Here is a 19,512-nt window from a genome sequence, read left to right as displayed (position 1 = left end):
TTTGGTTTGTTACAAACATGTTCTAGATGCTACGAGAAGGAAGTTGGATGACAGAAGCAGAGTTATGTTGCTTGTAGGGTACCGCAGTACATGTTCTTATAAGCTCTATTATTCTGTCACTAACAAGGTTGAATTGAACAGAGATGTTATTATGAAGAAATCAGAAGCGTGGGATTGGAGTAAATCTCAATCCAACTCGGGTGTATAGTTAACTTCTGAAGATACTTCAGAATCTGAAGGTTCTGAAGATGACTCAGAAATAGAAGATGATTCTAAAGGTGACTCTAAATATGAGTCTGACTCTGAACGCGAGTCTGACTCTAAAGATGAATGTGATTCTGATCCAGATTTTGATGGTGGTTCAGAATCTGGTGGAAATTCAGACTCTAAAGGTGGTACTTTTGGGGCTCTAACATCTGATAATGTTCCAGCGTCTGAAGGAGATTTTGAACAAGTTAAGAGGCCACAAAGAATCAGACAAATACCAAGAAGGTTCGCAAAGTTTGACATGCTACAAGTAACCGAAGTAGACTCTGAATGGGAAGTCATTCAGTGTGCCATGTTAGTATACTCTGAACCAGTGAGTACAGAAGAAGCGCTCAAGAAGAAAGTGTGTCTCTAGGACATGAAAGAATAACTTGAGGCTATAGAAATAAACAAGACTTGGGAGTTGACTGAGCTTCCAAAGGACAAGAAAACCATCAGCTTCAGATGAGTTTTCAAGGTGAAACTAAAGCCAGATGGATTAATCTGCAAACACAAAGCAAGGTTAATGGCAAGAGGTTTTCTAAATAAACCTGGGTTACACTACTTTGAGGTATTTTATCCTGTAGTAAGACATGAGACAATCAGATTGCTGATTGTGATAGCTGCTAACAAGAATTGGCCTCTGATGGATCTGGATGTGAACTCTGCATTTCTGAACGGTCCATTGCAAGAAGAGGTATACGTGTCACAACCTCTTAGATTTGTGAAAAAGAATCAGGAAGGGATGTTGTACAAGTTGCATAAAGCCTTGTATGGGCTGAAACAAGCTCCTAGAGCTTAGAATCTGAAAATTGATTCATTTTTCAAACTCCAAGGATTCAGAAAGTGGGAGATGGAGTATGGCGTTTAAGTTCAACATACTTCTGAAGGCAATATGATTCTGGTGTGTCTCTATGTTGATGACATATTGCTAACATGGAATTGTGAACATGAGATAGCTAAGTTCAAGAAGGTACTGATGAATGAGTTTGAAATAACTGATCTAAGAAAGATGACATAGTTCCTAGGGATGGAGTTTATGTTCTATGAAGAGGGTATCATTTTGCATCAGCTGAAATATGAAGTTGAGCTTCTGAAGAGATTCGAGTTGCTAAATTGTAAGGCTGTTGTCACACATGCAAAAATAAATCACAAATTGGAATCTGATTCTGAAGGTGATGATGTAGATGCTACAAATTTCAAGTAGTTGATTGACTCTCTGAGGTATTTGTGTAATACCAGACCTGGCATTTGCTATGCAGTTGGAATGATTAGTAGGTTCATAAGTAAACAGAAGTGGTCTCATTACCAAGTCGCTGTCAGGATTTTGAGGTATATTAAGGGGACTCTGAAGTATGGAATTTTATTCCCTTTTGGTGAAAAGGGTAATTCAGAGTTGATGTGTTATTCAGACTCTGATTAGTGTGGAGACAAAGTTGACAAAAGAATTACTTATGGATATTTGTTTAAGTATCTGGAAGGTCCTATTTCTTGGTGTTCCAAGAAGCAACAAATTATTGCTTTGTCAACCTGGAAAGTTGAATATATTGCAGGTGATGTGGTTGCATGTCAAGTTGTTTGGCTTCTGAATTTACCGCAGGATCTGAAGATCAAGGTAAACAAACCCCTGAAGCTGATGATTGATAACATATCTGCAATCAATCTTGCCAAGAACCCAGTGCTGCATGGGAGAAGCGAGCATATTGAGACTAAGTGTCATTTTCTGAGAAGTCAATTCAAAATGGAATGCTAGAAGTTATGCACTGTAGCACTCAAATGCAACTGGCAGATGTTCTGACAAAAGCGATCAAGACTAATCAATTTCTCCACTTGAGGGATCAGTGTTATTAGTTTTAATTAGTTAAATCTTGAATTAAGGGATGATGTTGAAGGGTAATTCAGTATTTTAGTATGTTACATACGTGGCATTATTGTTTGTGTATATAAACTAGTGTAGCTATTAATAGCTGCAAGTGCAATCTGTGTATAGCAATGTGTGTGCAACCATTTTATTGTAACCGTTTTAGTAGAGTAGTGGAAGTTAGTTATTCTTTATTCTCTCTGTTATTCCATCTTCATCCTCTTCGTCTTGTGCACCAACAATTAATATTTATCTTCAACCAAAATGGATGGGTGAAATGGTTTAACTTTTATGCGATAGTTAATAGTTGAGTTTAGGATTGTCTTTTGAGGGCATGTAAAGCGAGCTACCACACAGGATCTTAAATTTTTCAAATTTAAATTTTATAAATAAATAAGGTCTCATAAAAATATTTGTTAGGTTAAAACGTAACTATATAGAGTCTTAATTTATTTTGACATGGTTAAACTATGACTAACCTATACAGAATCTCAAAAAACTTCAGACGACTCTGGTTGAATTAGACGTGTCCAATCTATTAGTCCAAATTCAATCTATGTCATCAATATTTTTTCTGTATTTTCTCTTAATGTATTAATGGTAAATAAATTATTTTAATTAGGCATGAAAATTCAGAGGCGGTAGAGATAATTTTTACTTTCTCTATATTCAAACTTGAATTTTGATAAATTTGATTCTTCGTCACAATTCTCAACACTGATGAATTATTAAACTGAAATATCATCTCAAACTACTACGAGTATCTCCGCTCAACCTTCATTTTGCATCAATGTCAAGGTTTTAAATTGAAATAGTATATTTTTCTGAACTCACAATTTGTTTCCAATCCTAACTAAATAATAAACAAAAACACTCATGAAAATTTTCAAACATACATTTTAAACATTTAATACAAAAAAATATTCATACAATAATTAAACAACTAATATTCTAAATTATAAAAATTAAATTATCAACGAAGCAGAGTCATAGACAACCAGATGAGTAAAGTGTTAGTATTCTCATTATATATGTATCTCTGTTTTTTGAAATAAATAAAAATTCAAACTCTAATTCATAAAAACTACTTTTTCCATCAAACTTAAGGAAAGTTCGAATATTGTCATGTACATTTGTAATCTCATTAATAGCATTTAACCAACTCGACAACCATATGCTTCGCCCTGCAATGAGCGTCAGACTATTCGTTGAAGATAAAAGTACATCGAAACCATATGAAATATTACCACGAGCAGATTGTATTCATTGGGAAAATATAGGTCAAGTCAATATTTTTTTCTCTAGAGTGCCAAAAGAAAGCATGACATCGTTATGGACATAAAGTCCCAAAGTATAGAACCCCATAAATAGGCTGACTCAACTTAAATGGGATATGATAACTTCTTTGTGCTATAACATTCTTGCCAATACATTATCCTCATTCTGTTCAAAATTATAATCTCGAAAAAAAAAAGATAGCTCCATGAGCAAAAGCCCCTATCATAATAAATCTTGCAATGTATTGATGATAAGTATATAACGCATCTTGAGTAGTAAAGTCTTATGCTATAAACGTACAAGCTGGTAATGAATACATGTGTTGAGCTACCAAAGAAGTAATAAACCCTGACGAGGCTAGATAAATGCCTAATTAAAAATGAATTGAATGATTGATTGTGTCATAAAGACCCTTATATCTACGCCCCAGTCTACCCCTTGAGCCTATATATATATATATATATATATATATATATATATATATATATATATATATATATATATATATATATATATATATATATATAATATATATATATATATATATATATATATTATATATATATATATATATATATATATATATATATATATATATATATATATATATATATATATATATATATATATATATATATATATATATATATATATATATATATATATATATATATATATATATATATATATATATATATATATATATATATATATATATATATATATATATATATATATATATATATATATATATATATATATATATATATAGTGTGTGTGTGTGTGAGAGAGAGAGAGAGAGAGAGAACATTTGGTGTGTTTGTGTGTTAATTTAGAAAACTCTAAGTCTCACATCTCTTATATATTTTACTTCATTATATAAGAAAATCACATGTTTCATTCCAAAATGCATTAAAAATGTCTTTTCAGTTTTTCCTTCCTCGCTCTATATAGTGGTATATTTGTAAAAGGCCTCGCCTAAGACAATGTCCTTAGATATCCCTAGAGGAGGCAATGATAGAATGTCATCCAAAGGGAGGTATCCCCTCACCCCGTGGTTTTCCATCGCCATTATGTGGTGAACGTGGGATACAAATCTTGTGGGATAGAGAGAAAGTCAAAGTCTTTAACTGACTCACAACTTCCTTGAAAATAAGAATTCAAATGTCCACGATCGATTGAGTGAGCAGTGACCCTTTCCAAAAAAATCATGGGTCCTATAGGCCTTTATAAATACATCTCCCCTCAAAGGGATAAGAGACAGATCCTAAGTGATACACATTCTCTATACTCTAAAGAGTACAAAGCTCACTACAATCTTAACATACAATTTCCTGTAACTATATACTTTTTACCAAGCATCACCGGTCATCATAAATGCCTCTCACAAGTCTCCTAAATTACCTTAAAACACCATTATATATGGATTCTCACTGTTTTGGCCAAGCCCTAACAACCATATCATGTTATAAACTAACTAAGGCCTCTGAGTCTCTCTACCCTTGTAAGAAAAACATGAACACATGTACTTTTTGACCAGTACAATGGCGCCTACCATGGGACCCCGACAAAACTAAATTGGGCCACACTCCTAGTATAATTACCTTCATCTTCCCACTGAAAATGGAAGACAATCCCACAACCTATAACACAAACATCATCTCCAGTGGTTTTGCTGGTGGAGGTCACTATAGATCTTCATAGAGGAAATATGCAATGCAGGTGTTTGCGAAAAATGTAATATCCTCTCGCTTCCCCAGAAGTTCCCAATGGAAAATAAGGGATAATATCATCTTTTATAAGGAGGACATCCTCGATCTCAACCCTCACGATGATGATCCTTTGGTCATCAGTCTGCAACAGGGCAACTAGGACATCGAGCGCGTTATAATAAACCCTAACAACTCTGCTGATGTCCTGTTTTGGGATGCCTTCTATAAACTACAACTCAACCTGAATGACATAAAAACTCTAAGTGGTACTTTAACGAGGTTATCAGGATAACATGTGCAAATAATGGTCCACATAACCCTAGAAACCACATGTGGCGAGGGAATTGACGTCGGGACGATTGGTATCAACTACCTCATTATATACGCCTCATCACCTTACATCATCCTTAGGAATCCGAGTATCAACTCCCTGGGAGCACTCGTATCCGTTATGTACATGACCTTGAAATATCTGCTCCCTAATAGGAGAGTCGCTACAATTCAAAGAGATCAACAAGCGGCTAGATAATTCTACCTGAGTATCCAGAAAACACCCAGAGAAAAGCTCGCCCTTGTTGATGTTCCCCCTTTAAAAAATTCCAAATATTGACTTTGAATGTTGGGAACCCAGATTGGGAGCGAAGGCAAAAAAACTCACTCTTACAGAAGGTTTGATGGAGGTCCACATATGTCCCCATACCCATTAGGTAACAAAGACATGTACATTTATGTCAGCGGAAGAGGAAAGGGAACTAGTCGACAAACTCATTAAGAATATCAACTTGTTTTCCTGGGATCTATATGATATGACAAGAATAGACACCAATATGGTGAGGCATCACCTTGTCATCCACCCTTCTGCCAAACTAGCGGTGCAGGGGAAGCAGAAAGTTGGCGAGGAAAAGAGGGTCTCCATCAATTAACCATAAGTTATTATCCAACAGTTGATAAACCAAGTGTCAGAAGATCTTTTAGATTCATGACACATAAGTGGACAAATCTCAAACAAAATATCCTACTTATATGTTATCAGAGACATCTAATCAACTTCTGAGTATCAAATGATGAGTTGCTCAGATGCTACTATTCATCAAAAGCTTGTTCGGAGCTTCTGACCACAGTAGCTTGTATTAGAATGCTAACGCCACACTATATATCTATTTTTTCAATCCTATTGTTTTCATTATGAATATCAAACATTGATAATGAAAACTATAGGATTAAAAAAAGTAAAACTTGAAGGAAAGTGGAAACAATCTTTATGATGGATTGCATGAGCAAAAAATAGTATTGGTTGAAAGTTTGTGTTCTTCACATAATATCTTGTCTTTATACATGATAAATTTGTTTCCTTATCTAACCTTCGTTAATTTTAGAAATCATAATTATTGAATAAGTAGCCATTGAGAATATACTCCAACATACGGATATACAACAACTTCTAGCATTTTATCTTCACCAAGATTCACATGGATGATAATGAAGATGTCTCAGAATCTACATTAAATAAAAATAATGTAAAATTATGAAAATTTGTATTTCAATGAAAATTTAATATATATGGATATTTGTAAACAATATATATATATATATATATATATATATATATATATATATATATATATATATATATATATATATATATATATATATATATATATATATATATATATATATATATATATATATATATATATATATATATATATATATATTTCACCTCGGTTATTTGTATAATTTATAGGTAGAGTTGTGTGTTTTTCTACAAAAATGAAAATTGCAGTTGTTGGGGTTCAAACTCATGTACAATACACTTTATCCCTCGGTTCTACAAAAAATGGGGGTTAAAGTGAATTTTTTTATGATGTCCACCTTTACCTCGCCTTTGAAATTGAGGTAAAACATCTTTGTCAACAAAAGTAAAAATGATTTTTGTTGTAGTGATTATTCCATTTCATTTAGTTAATTTTATAAACATCAAATTATAAATGAAACAAATGCACCATATTCTCCAGAAATAAATGGTAAAGTAGAAAGAAATAATATAACTCTTACTTAACTAGTTGTTGTTATTTTGTTCAATTATGGTGTTGCATCTCACTAGTGGCGGAAATTTTATTGATTGTTAGCTATGTCATGAATAGAAATTCCAAATATAAAAGTAAACTCTCTCCTTATGAGATATTAAAGAAAAGAAAACCAAACTTGTCTTACTTTAGAACTTGGGGTTGTCTAGCTTGTGTCAAAATTTTGAATCTAAAGTGAGTTAAACTCGTTAGTAGATAGGAATGTATATTCATTGGGTATGCAACAAACTGTAAGGCATATAGGTGTTATGAACTAAATGCTAAAGTGATCATATAATTAAATGATGTTTAATTTTATGAAGACAAATGTCCTTTCAAATCGTGAAATATTGAGGGCACTGAAACAAATCACATTCATGTAATAAGAAGCACCGAAAGCAATAACGAAGTAGAAACAAAAATTTGATGAAGTAAAAGAGTAAGAGTTTCTAAAGATTATGGGTCTAATTATGCGGCCTATATAGTATAAGAATATCCAACAAATCTTTAAGAAGCCTTATCCTTTATGGATGCAGATTTATGGCAAAAAACTTTTAACGATTAGATAAATCTCTATAATCTAACCGTACATGACACCTAGTAGACTTGTCTCATGGTTCCAAACCAATCGGTTCTAAATGGACTTTAAAAAACGAAACTAAAACTTAATTGAACTGTTGATAAGTACAAGACTCGCCTTGTAGTCAAAGGTTTTTGGCAAAGAGAAAATATACATTTCTTTGATACTTTTTCTCGACTCACTAGAATTACATCCATTAGGGTATTGATTTTAACTGCTTCTATTTATAACCTAATAGTACACCAAATGGATGTTAAAATAACCTTTTTAAACGGTGACTCGGAAGAAAAAAATCTATATCGTCCAACCGGATGAGTTTGTGATTCATGGGCAAGAAAACAAGGTCTATAAGTTTTAGATAAGACTTTGTATGGTCTAAAACAAGCTCCAAAGTAATGACATGAAAATTTGATAACTTACTGATATTAGATGGCTACAAAGTGAACAAATTGACAAATGCATTTATTACAAATCTAAAAATGACATTTGCAATGTCATATGTCTCTATGTAGACGACTTATTCATATTTTGATCAAACATTCAGGTTGTGAATGTTGTGAAATCATTATTGTGTAACAACTTTAATATGAAAGACCTCAGAGAAGGAAGCGTGATTCTTGGAATCAAGACCATTAGATTTGAGAAGATAATATCTTTGGATCAATCTCACTATATGAAGAATATCTTAATGAAATATATTTATTTTGATTGTAAACATGCTTGCACACTATATGATCCTAGTGTTAAACTATTTAAAAATACTATAGACAATGTTAGAGAAATTTAGTAATAGAGCATCATTGGTAATTATATGTATGTCATTGATTGTATTAGACTTGACATTGCATATGTCATAGGATTATTGTGCATATTTAATAGTAGACTGAGTAATGAGCATTGTTAAGCTATTATAAGAGTCATGTGATACCTTAAGAATATCATGAATCTCGGTTTACATTATCATATATTTCTTATTGTACTTGAAGGATACAATGATGTGAATTGGAACATCTTATTAGATGATTCCAAAGCAACTAATGGATATATATTCAATATAGATGTAGGAGTTGTATCATGAAAATCAAATAAACAAACTATCTTAACTTTGTCCACGATGGAGTGTGAAATGATAGCATTAGCAACTACTAGTGAAAAAGAAAGTTGTTTAAAATGCTCGCTAGCTCAAACCTTTTATGAGAAAAACATATGGCATAGTCGTGTTGATCAACTGTTATAATATCGCGACTATCACAAAAAAATTGATAATCGTTATTATAATGGTAAGAGACGTAAAATAAGGAAAAAACACAACATTGTTAGACATTGTATCTCAAAAGGATCTATTAGAGAGGATCATGTATGCACTGGTGAAAATTTAGCAGATCCTTTGACAAAAGGATTAGCCTGAGAGAAAGTCCATAATACATCTAAGAAGATGGGATCAATATCTATAGAGAAATGAGCTTCTCATGATGGTTACCTGACCTAATAGACTTGAGATAACAAGAAATAGGTTCAATGGATAATAACAAGTTGTGAGTAATATGAGATGATCAAGCTAGTATAAACAAGTTTTCGAGTATTTTCTTGAATTCTCTTTAGAAAATTATTTGAATCCTTGTTTGAGAAATTATTTTAAGTATTCAAACAACCATTATTGAATTCTTTTCGGAGAACTATTTGAATTTCTCATCATTTGAGAAATTATTACGAGTGATCTTTATACTATATAATATAAACGATATTTATATCATTATACTATATTTGACTGGTCTTTGTACCAGCAAAGAGTGTATTTCTAGACCAATTATCTATCGTACAAGTAATAATTATATAATATATAACTGAGTTGTTTTATCCTGCAGACGTTATGGTTGAGTGACTACTTTGCAAATTTTGGATAGTATCGTGAAACATCTTAAAGAGAACGATTTAATTTACGACTCGACCAAATAATTTTTTCATTGACATTTTCAAAACCATAAATATATATATATATATATATATATATATATATATATATATATATATATATATATATATATATATATATATATATATATATATTTATATAATTTGTATGAAAAAACTTCTATTTGATATCATGTTATAAGCACTCAAACCATAGTTAGGTGTCGAATTATGAATTTTTGATGTCCAAATTTTATCTTAAATGGCCTCACCCAACTTTGTCGAATAAAAAATTATTAAGTCAAACATATAATTAATCTTGTGCTGAGATTTCCTTCTTGGATTTGTTTCCCTTTAATATACTCTTCTTCTTTGTCACCATTTATAAACCTATCTAACTCTAATCTTATTTTACTGTGTATAGTTTGTTACCTTCCTCTTGCTTCTATCACCTTCCACCCATATTTAGATTTGATTGAATAAACAACTTGTCCTAAATTTGTAATTATCAATCGATTTAGTTTAATGGCCCAATAATCATTCAATTTACTCTGTATCAATAAGTTCACTTCGATGATTTTAGATTTTATCTATGATGATGAGCAACATCAAATAATGATTTGGTCGTCTGCGTGACTATCAAATCATCTTCCTATTGAATATTTAAAGGATGAATTCAAAAAATTTAAGTTTTTATCATCAAAACTTTGTATTAAAAAAAGTTAAGTACAATTACTCATAGGTTAATGCACTTGAAACCTTTAAAATTTAAATTATTTAATAAAGTAGTATCGAAGAGTATCGAGATCCAATGGCTTCAATGACCATTGGTATTGGTTTATGTTGATAGAAAATTTGTTCGATCAAAGGAGTGTTGAAGTGTTGTCAAGAACGATGTCATCTTCGGCATTAACACCACCCCATACCAGTAAAAACTAATTGAGGACACTGAACATAAGGTTTCAGAACCAAGAACTTCATATTTTAAGTGATTGATTGTTTGATCATAGAAATAATTCTTGTTTGCAACACGGCCAATAATATTTGAGACTCTGATCAAGAAGTATCAGGGCTCTGCCAAAGTTAAACGCGATCAATTTCAATCTTTAAGGCATGAAATTGAAGTTCTTCCTATGAAGGATGGTGAATTGGTAGATGACTACTTTGCTCGAACTCTTGCAACCATGGAGAGTTTATGAAATGTTACAAGTGTCATAAGTTAGGATACTATCATAATGAATGTCCTAACTAAAAGGAAAATGTCAATTATACTAAATTTGATGACGATGAAGACATTATTTTCATGACTCAAAAAGGTATAAGCTCAGATGGCTCTGATGTTCAAGAGAAATTTTGGTTTCTTAACTCCGGATTTAGTAATCATACTGTGGGGAATAAAGATTTGATATTTGACTTTGATGGTCAATTTTATGAATTTATCAAGTTAGGATATGATTCAAATATGGCAGTCATGGGAAAAGGTAGTTTCAAACTGCACATTAGACTAATAGTTCAAGTGACGACTGAGGTGTATTATATTATTGATTTGAGGAATAATTTATTGAGCGTTGGTCACCTTCAACAAAAGAATCGAACAATAATTTTCACAAGGATACTTGTAAAATGTTTCTTGAGGAAAGAAGGCTCATCATGTCCACTTAAATGTCCTCGAACAGAATATGGTGAGAGGACTTTCCAAATTGCAAAGTTCAATGGAAGTGTTTCTAGATTGCGTGATTGGCAAACAACAAAAAGATGGCATTCCCAAGATCAGTACTTGAAGAGAAACAACGAAATTGGAATTAACTCACACTGACATATGTGGTCATGTCAAGCCCGAATACAGTGGGAGAAATATGTACTTCATCACTTTTAATGATGGGTTTAGTAGGAAGACTTGAGTTTATTTCTTACATGAGAAGACAAGGGATTTTGAGACATTAACAAAATTACAACCTTAGTTTAAAAGGAATCAAACTATGAAATCAAATGTCTAAGAATTAATATAGGATGTGCGTATACATCAACTGTGTTTGATAATTTTTGTACTCAAATCAAATCAAAAGTAAATTGACCATAACTTATACTCCACAATAAAATGGAGTGTCTGAAAAAAAAAGATTATAATGAACATCGTAAGGAGCATGCTAGCTGGGAGAAATGTTTCAAATATATTTTGTCCAAAGGGTGTGAGGTGGTTAGTGTATGTGTGAAACAAATGCCCCACCTTTGCAGTCTAAGATGGAACACTTGAAGAGGCTTGGAGTGGAGTCAAGCCATTAATACACGATTTTATAGTATTTGGTTGTATTGATCAAATGCACATTCCCGATGCCCACGGAAAGAAATTTGGATGGAAAAATCATAAAGTTTGCATTAATAGGTGTGAGTGATGATTCAAAATCATATAAAATGTATGGTCATGTTACCAAAAAATATAATTATGAGGGGAAATCTGGTATTTGAAGAATCGAAGTCATGCAACTAGAAAAAAATTATCAAGAAAGATCTAAATTCTTTGTGCCACAAATGGTGCAGAGATAATCATGCTCCCCATGAAAAACAGCTTAATCATACTAATGAACCTAAATCTATGAATCAAAATATTATATAAAGTCATGAACAAACTAAGCAGAATAACAATGTTGAAGAGAATAATCTTCCATCAAGAGGCAAAAGAAAGATCGGTTATCTCTTTGATTTTATCAATGGTGAAGAATAAATTGAAGGCAATAACCTATATTACTTGGTTATGTTCACCATCAATGGTGATTCAATCACTTACGAAGAATCTCTGAAGAATGAAGTCAGATGGATCTATGAGACAAAGTAAAATGAGAATGGCAAGGTTAACAAACATAAAGCAATACTAGTGACTAAAGGATACTCTCAAGAGTATGTAGTTGATTAAAAAGAAGTTTTTGCATCAGTGGTAAAATTCATGAAGAAGTATATTGTCATTAGCTTCAACCAAGGCATTTAATCTACGTGCTTGCAGGCATGAATCTGATGATCCTGAGGATAACCTTCTAAGTGTTTTGATGGAGACATTACTAATGAATGTAGAAGTCGGTGGTGATATCTTTGAAACTCCTTGATGATGGTGATTAACTTGAAGATATCTCAAGCTGGATATAGTAAAAGATTAAAGGTTCCAATAAAGTGCATATATGAGTGGTACATCTGACAAAGGAACTTGAAAGCTTTAGAGTTATGAAAAAGATGAGTGTGAAAGATCTCATGTTCGTGTGTGTCTGAGTGATCAGAGTCTTGTGAAAGTAGAAGAGTAACTCCTAATATACTAAAGCAACTCACATACACTTAAAATAAATTTTAAGCCTCTATTTACTTAACAAAATCACATAAAATATATTTTCAAGGCCTAGTCAGTTGATTGGGAGAATGCCTGCTTGATTACGACATATTTTTGAATTGTCTAATTGATTAGGTTATATGCCATATCAATTAGATGATGCCTAATAGAGTCCATAATAGATTATTATAGTCTCTTAATGATTAGTAACAACTCTATATCAAAACCTTCCTTTTTGGGGCATAATAATCGATTACTAAATGCACTTAATCGTTTAGGCCATTAATTCGGCCCATGGTTTATTTACATTTGATCCAATTTTTCTCCTATATAAAGGAGGTATTTCCTCGCTATATTACACACAATAATTTGAAGTTTTCCTAATTCTTTATAATTTATCTCTCTCATATCTCTATTTAAATATTTTCTTTCATCAAAGTTAACTTAGTGTCTTTTGAGTGAAGACTACTTGTGATAAAAAGTTGTATTAGTGTCGTGTCACTCTTTTTATTTTCAAGAGTGTGATACTCTTGAAGAAATGAGTTTGGTTCTTGAGATAAACCATTTTCAAAATCTTTGTTTGGTTATAGAATTCCTCCTAAAAAAGTTTTGTTTGGTTATTGAGATTAGTTTGTAAAGTCTCAACTCGGTTCATGAGTTCAGCCTGTTGTTTACCTTGAAAATCGGTAAACAACCGCTGATCTTCCAAATTTCTAAATTTGGTTACTTGCAGGATCGATCAGATTGATCCTAGGACATGTGCTAATTGTTTTTGAAATGAAATGTGGTAGTAATGAATGCTCAATAATAAGCCTCCAATCAGAGTTTGAAAATTAATAAAAAAGGTGATGTGAATGAAAGAAATCGTAAAGGATTTATAAATGACAAAGTAAATGTCGAAAGTGTGGGAATCTTAAAACTGTAAAGTGAGTGTTGAAAGCAGGGAAAAAAACAAGGAAATCTTAAAACTGCAAATGACAAAGTAAAAGGAGGGTGTTTGAAATGAAGAAGTAAAGAAGTATATTTCTGGAAAAAAAAAGTAAATTTATATTGCTTTGAAATAACTAACAATGGTGTAGACGACGTACATTTTATGCTTTACGATTCTTCTTCACACAAATACTTGGTAAATTTACAGATTTTTGTACACAATTTGACACACACTTTTCTAACACTAAGACCCTATATTTATACTAGATCGAGATAACCGCTTTGATGGTTCTTCAATCACGTTGAGACACATGGTGCCTTGCATGCACGCGCATTCATCCACTATGCTCCACGTGTGCTCTCACGGTTTCTGATGAAGGCAAAGTTCCCTCCCTTATTGGAATTTTGAATCTTTGATCGAAAACCATTTTCAACCGTTTCTCTAAAGAATCCCTCTGGAGTCTCAGCTGTATGCTTGATCCTTATTCACTTAGCCCAGTCGAATCACCTCCAGCTGGTCGAATATTACTTCCTGGTCGAAAACAATTATGTGTATAATTTCCAATTTTGGTAATTCTTAATGGGCGTCAAAAATATGAGCCAACAAATTGCCCCCCAAAAATGTTATTTTCGACACGTGTGAGAAAATGACATTTTTTTAGACCCTGCTTCGACGCCTTGATAACTCTGACCTTGTGCCAAGTGTCTCAATGTTAGTAGAACTTTTCAGTTTCTTCAACTTGTCTGGTGACGTCAGAGTCATCATGGTCTTTTTCCTACCCACGTCTTTTCAGCCCATAACCGAATCTTTTTTACTCATCACGCTTCCTAGCTTCTAAGAAATCATGGGCTACAACATTAATTGTCATCTCCATTACACTGCCCAAGGGAGACACATGTCCCACTAACTAGTCCACCATTAATCTTGATTTGAAACACTCTCCCTTCCAAGCATGCCTATAAAACTTATTTACTTATTCATTTCACATTTTTCTTACGCTTTTTGAATCTCCAAGCACTCTATCTCTCTTTTCTTCAAATATTCTTTAACTAAACCCATATTTCCTTCAAACCCTAACAATGGCAACCTCCAGCAAAGCTCTTAAGGGAATAGGGGTCTCTGTCAAAACCACCGCCAACAGGCCCAAAGCTCCAAAAAAGATCTCCGAACTTCCTCCATTCGCTACGATGTTTGCTCCATTCGCGGTTGGCAACCGACAATACATACCAGAGCCTTAGACAGAAGAACATTGCAGAACTTACGCTTCTCAGGTAATTATTCCTGTTTCTGTTTCTGAAAAAACTTATGCATTATCTGGGCCCTTAGCCGATTTAGATGTTGATGCTAGTAAGCTTAGAGAATTTTTTCCCTCTTACCACAAATGCAAACCCATAGGGCAGGCTAGAAACCCTAGAACTAAACTACCTCCATTGAAAACCTTCAGGCTAGGGATACTATGGATCTGAGGTTTATGAATAATGGTTTTAGATCCTTCCGTGTTACTCCCACCTTTAAAGATCCTACTGATTATCTAAAATGGTTAACCAAAGTAGAAAAAGAGAAAGCCCGGGCTTGGAAAGAGATAGGAATGTATGACCTGATTATGTTGTCGAAATTGAATTTAGATTACAACACTCCCATGTTGATTTCCTCGTTGTACTTCTGGGACAGTACACAATATACCTTCCATCTTCCTTGTGGTATGGTCACACCAACCCACTTCGACATGGCTGCCATCACAGCGCTAAAGCCCACTGGACACACTTATGATCCTGACATCGATTCTATGGATACCATCACCTTTTCGACCACCAGAGCAACGTACTCAACACACATTATGCATTACCATGATAAAAATGCCAACGATGTCTCCGACGTGGAGCACATAGATTTTTTGGCTTTGTGGTTGTCACATTCCGGTTTTTTGTTCGAAATCCCTACAAGTTGCCAAGAAATATCTTACTCTGGAAAACCAACTGCACGCGGGGCATGATATCTGCCTAAGTGAGATGATCATGGCAAGCCTTTACGAATCATTGAGTGATGGAGTGGCTCAACTAAAGAATTTGGGGGATAAAGGGAACCTTCTTCTGTCTGGCCTTTTTTGGTTACTACAACTTTGGCTCAATGACACTTTCGAGGCCAGCCTGCCGAACAAAGGCCATGTCGACGAGGATGCTGAGGGAACCCGGAACAGAAAGGTCGAAGGCCCTAAATTAGCTCAACTGACCCCCAGGGATGAAGGACAAGCACTCCAACCCACTTTCATGAGTTATATCATGATGTTTGCTAAGCGCAGTGTCTTCACTTCGAGCATGGCCTCATTCGCCTTCAGGAAAGTTGGTCCCAAGTGGTTTATTAGGATCTCCCCCTCTCCATTTAAGAAACAGGAAACAGAATCCTTGCTGATTTGGGAAGCCTTTTCGACTCCCAGGATTCTAACCCTTCGAAGGTTCAGGTTACTTTGATAACCTACCAACCCAACCTCGTCGCTCGACAATTTGGGTTAGTTCAGGTCCTCCCAAAGTGCTTGTATGACAAGAAAGGTAACCTCCTTCTCCATAATGCAGTCCATATCGAACAAATAGCCAGATATACTGGCAGAACCCATATTACTCCATTCAACTTTGAGCCCAACTTCCTCTGCAGCCGAGAGTTTGGGAAATGGTGGGCTAAGTACTACGTCGAAGAATTTTGTGACGTCACTTCCTTTTTTCAACTGTTTGAAAAAACTTTTCTTCTTGTATAGGAAAAGACCAGGAAAGGTACTTATACACTTATAAGAGAAATTCAAGCTTTTCAAAGCTATTTTGAAACTTCCTATCGGCCTGATGATCTTAGTCGAACCATTCACGAAGCAGCTGTCACGCTTAAAGAGAAATTTCCAAAGAAAATGGAAAACTTAAAGATTCCCTCATACGTTCCTCATGAGAAACACTATCTAATGGCTCTTGAATTGTTTCCCCCAAAGTTTCCTCCACTGTCTAATTTTAACTTTGGAGTGGCTCTTGCCCCTCCATTTCCATACTTGTTTATTTGTGGAGATTCTATTAAAATACTTTGACAACAATCTCAGAAAAAAGCTCAGCGGGTGGTTGCGACTAAGCATACTTTAGGCAGTTTCAAAGGGCATCTTCATATAGGGATCGAAGATGTCCGAATTGAATCGGACATATATGAAGGTGTGACACAAGAGGTTTCCCTCAAAGTACATTCCCTTTGAAATCCATTTACTCTTATCTAACACTAACTGTTTTATGTTGTTCTCATTTAGCTATCAAGATTCCACCTAAGAAACCCACCAGCAAGAGACCAATCGAGTCGAAGACCAAAGGAGGCGGCAAGACTATAAAGGTACCATTTTTCTCTTGTTTCTTTTGTCTGTGTTGTATACTTATGATACTAATATTCCCATTCTCGACTCAGGCTGCTCGAAAACCTCCAGTGAGTCCCTTAAAAATCCAAAAGCCTGCTGACATTCCCATCATTATAGAATCTGACGAAGATGATTTGTCTTCGTTTCTCGACCTAACTTCTAGGAAGAGGAAGCCACAGCCAAAGGCCACTGATGCTTCAGACCAACCTCCAGTCAAACTTCCAAGGAAAAGGCATGTTGCACTTGTTATCCAATAGCATACTCCTGAGGAGATGTCGAAGGTAGCGGCGGCCCAAAGTGAGAGTGATAACTCCAGCCGTGGGGTCGAAGGTGATAAGGTATAACAAACTTCTCTTTACCTCACTTCACTTATTTACCTCCTTTATCCATTTATAATTTTCAATCGTATTAATTTTAGGGTGGTGTAAGCACAGTCGCTCGAACCAAGAAGACAACCTCTTCCGCGCGTGTCTCTACGCCCGATGTTTTAAATAGTGTTGGCGAACCTACTTATCGACCATCATCTAAAAAGGGTTCTATAAGTCAGATTAACCAACCTCCATCTGATGACCTCGACGCTTCACCATCGAACACTACTACTCAACATTCACAAACCAACGACTCTGGTCACAAAACAGATTCGAGCAAAGAAGGTAGGGCTGGAGGTAATCCATACCCCATGGTTGAGGATGCATTAGCTGAAGACGAGGAAACCTCTGGGGCTGATTTACATACAGCTGAAGGAGCGAGCGATCCCCAGGGAGAAGATGGAGATGTCGAAGATATGGTTCAGAAGGAGGCGAATAAAGGCAACCCCATCGTCAACCTTGAGGATGTAGAAGGCTTTGAAGGGGGAGAGGATAATGCAGCCGAAGAGCAAGCTCAAACTCAAACTCCTGTCACTCCCATTATGGCTGACGTTCCAACGGCCGGAGTTTCGTCGAGTAGTATTGGGGGTCTTTTTGTAGAAAAATTGGCTATCCTGAAACGAATCCAGCCTCTTGAGTATTTGAAAGCCTTTCTAAACTCCAGGGAAAGTTCTTCTGACAAAAGCCTTAGCACTTCAGTGTATGAATATCAACCTTCAAGCACTCCTGCATGCGAGGTTATTTCTAAGATCAAAGACAAAGTCTTCAAAGGTGACTTGTTTCTGTTACTATTGGTTGATCCCTCTGCCACTTTGACTCTAAAGTCTCTTCTCAGCCAAGTCGACCTGTTAGATGCTTCTCCTGAAGTGGCAAACGTTATCTTGGAGATAAGAACTATGATCGACCAAGCTGTTGCAGATCATAAGTTGCTACCTCAGCTCACATGGGAAATTGAGAAGAAGTTTGGTTCTGAGGCTGCTGCCTAGGATGCTACCACTGAATCTACCAATAGGGCAATGGGATTGGAACAGACCAAACAGAAGAACAAGGAAAAGGTCTAAGCTCACAACTGTGACATTGCTTCCCGGAGGAAACAAATAGAAGAACTTCAGGAGAAGATCTCTGATGCTGAAAAAAGCAAAAAACAACTCTTGGAGTTTGACGAAGCTTTAATGGCTCAAGAGCTATCATTTGGCATGGAATTTGTCGAAAAGGCTCGTCAACTTGAGTCTAACCTTAAACTCCTGCGATCGAAGAGATCTTTGTGCGAAAAACGTCTAGAGCTCCTTAAGGCTAAGTATCTTCAGATCAAGGCCAACCTCCCTTTCTAGTGCTTCTTTATCTATTTGGCAATGTAATGAAATTTTGATTGTAACGAATATTGGTCCTTTGGGCCTCCGACTTCAATATAACCATTTTGGCATTCTTACCATATTGGCTTTGTTTTATTTATATGATTATTCGTCTCTTATTTTTACCTCTTGGATTGTCGGTTTATATTTTTTAAAATATTTCCCGTTTACTCTTAGAATCCTTTTATCTTCACTAAGCTCTTCGATTTCATAGGCACTTTAGAGAATATCTGTAAAATCTGGAAAGGGCCTTCCCACTTTGGGGACCACTTCCCTAAGGCTCTATCTTTTCAATCCATTGGAAGGATCAGTTTCCAGACCAAGTCTTCGGGTGAAAAACTTTTGACTTTTACCTTCTTATTATAAGAGATTTCTATTCTCTTCTTTTATCATTTTAGCAATTCTAAGGCATTTAACCTTTCCTCATCTAAGTCAACCAATTCATCCAACTTCGTGCTCCAGTATGACTCTGTTGGAAGTTCATGGTGCCTTTGAATCCTTATGGATTATAGGTGAAT

This window comes from Lathyrus oleraceus, chromosome 1 (genome assembly GCF_024323335.1).
Source record: "Lathyrus oleraceus cultivar Zhongwan6 chromosome 1, CAAS_Psat_ZW6_1.0, whole genome shotgun sequence".
Taxonomy (NCBI): Eukaryota; Viridiplantae; Streptophyta; class Magnoliopsida; order Fabales; family Fabaceae; genus Lathyrus; species Lathyrus oleraceus.
This window is presented reverse-complemented; position numbering follows the sequence as displayed.